Source organism: Tympanuchus pallidicinctus, unplaced genomic scaffold, assembly GCF_026119805.1.
Source record: "Tympanuchus pallidicinctus isolate F22 unplaced genomic scaffold, pur_lepc_1.0 scaffold15, whole genome shotgun sequence".
NCBI lineage: Eukaryota > Metazoa > Chordata > Aves > Galliformes > Phasianidae > Tympanuchus > Tympanuchus pallidicinctus.
The window spans coordinates 8,712,600-8,714,752 of NW_026294669.1; positions in this window are offsets into that span (position 1 = coordinate 8,712,600).

Below are 2,153 nucleotides of genomic sequence, written 5' to 3' on the forward strand. Positions count from 1 at the left end.
GTTTGCCCTCTGCTCTGGGATGTTGGTTTTGCTCAACAGGGTGGACTGTGCATGGATGCAGAGCGTGAGCCCAGAGAAAACTGAGCAATAACTCCTTGTCATGTGGCATGGAGTGCCAAAGAGGACAAATGCTTTAATTGAGTCTTGATAAAGAAGTAATTCTGTTAATGCAGGGGATAAGCTTTTATCCTTAAATAAGTGCTTTCTATTTTGCTGTGGGTGCATAGAGAAAAGACAGCTCACCTCTACTGTTAGCATTAACGTGGGAATTGGTCACAAGCCCTGTAGATACAAGAAAGTTAGAAAGTCATCTTCACTAAACCCTTTGATCTTGCATTGCTATAGATGGATGTTTTGGATTAATTCCTTTACGTGATCTCCATAATTAAAAGAAGAGGTGTTGGCACTGATTTTTCATAACTCCCCACTTTTAGAGCAGGTTGCCTTAGTTACAGTGGCCAGCTGAAGAGGCAGCAAGTTCACTACTAATGCACTTTGAAAGGCTTGCAGTTTCTGTAAAATCTGTGTCATGTTATGCTACCACATATGCTTTCATTACAGCTCTAATGCACTACGGTGCTGGTAGTCAAGTTATATCAGAGGTGAAGCCTCACATGCCAGAGCAAAGCTTTGGGTCATTATCTTACTAACTGTCCTGCAAACACTGAGAGACACACTGTGAAATTTCCTTGTGATTGAGAATGAGACCACCTTCAAGTGGCTCCAAAACGCGGTGTGTGAAAGCAATCTGCTCACAGTCTGGGTCGTACTTTCTCCAATAGAAAATGGATAGGTCTTGGCCTCTTGAATGGTGATTCAATATTTCCCTAAGAAAACAGAAGGAAACTGTTATTCTTTAAACGGTAGGACACAGAGTTCTGCTTTCATGGAAGCATCTTCTTCACAAAGCAGCAGCTGCTGACTATGTTGCAGGACTGGAAATGCTCTTTTCATTTGTACAGAGAGTTCTCTTATTATGCTTTAATTTGAGCACAGTTTTGGGGGTTTTTTTTGTGATCAACGGTGTGAAGACTAAGAAAAAAAGACACCATAATTTATGAAATTGGCCAATATGTTTTTCATACTCATAAAGATGCCACCTTCAGGTACATCTTAACTGTTTGTAGCTGAGTTTGGGCTGAATATTTCCAGCTCCCATTTTGAAGCTGCCTCTCCAAGTTGCAAGGCTTTGCTGCCCGCTGCACAGAATACTTGTTGATTCTGATTTGCCTCTGCAGCATCCCAGGAGGAACGTGTCCCCCCTCATGCAGTGAGGGGGCTGTATCTGAAAGTACCTGGCAACAGCAGATGTCGCACGTCAGTTTGTCAAATGTGAGGCATTTGAAGCCCGATTTTTTTCAGCTGCCTGAACTGATTTCCATCAGAGATCAGCCATGTGCAATGAGTAACATACAAATGAGGATCACTTGCAGTACTGCTTGATTTTTAACTGACCCACAATTAACAAATCCTATGGGGACTGAACCTCGTTCTCCCCAGTCACGGTTAGCTTCCTTTTCTCGAAGGTTTCTGTGTGGCTCCTCATTTGTTGCCTTGTGCAGCCGCTGTGAAAAAGGAGCCACAATAAAAGCTGGCACCACACACTGATGTTCTCGGCTCATCTGCTGAACAAAGAGGAGCCTCTGCCTGACGGGAAAAACAGCAGTGGAAAACACAATGTGGAATTGTACAGTTACAATGTCTCCTGGAGCCTGTGCAGAAATATACAGCATCGCTATTCCTGAAAGTAAAAGCATGTGCAAAGCTGATAGATGGTTCCCAAACGACACTGCATTCCCTAACGCGTAATTCTCAGTGTTTAAAAATGCGACATCCCTGACGGCATCCCCCTCAGAACGAAAAGAGAGGGAGCACGGAGCGTTCCGACCCTTGCCAGCGTCAGAACCAACAGGTTGCTCCGCAGCACGGCTGCCTCCCGCACGGAGCATCCAGCGGCGGCTCGCGGTTACGCCAATGTGGGAGAAGAGGTCGGCGGTAACGGCTCGGGGCAGCTGCGCGGGGCTCCCGCTAGGGGGCGGCACAACGCGGCGCTCCCCGCGGCGCCGCGCAGGGGCCGGGCGGGCAGCAGGCGGCACGGGACGCGCCTCCCGCCGGGCGGGGGCAGCCGCCGCTTCTCCGCGGGATCTCCGCAC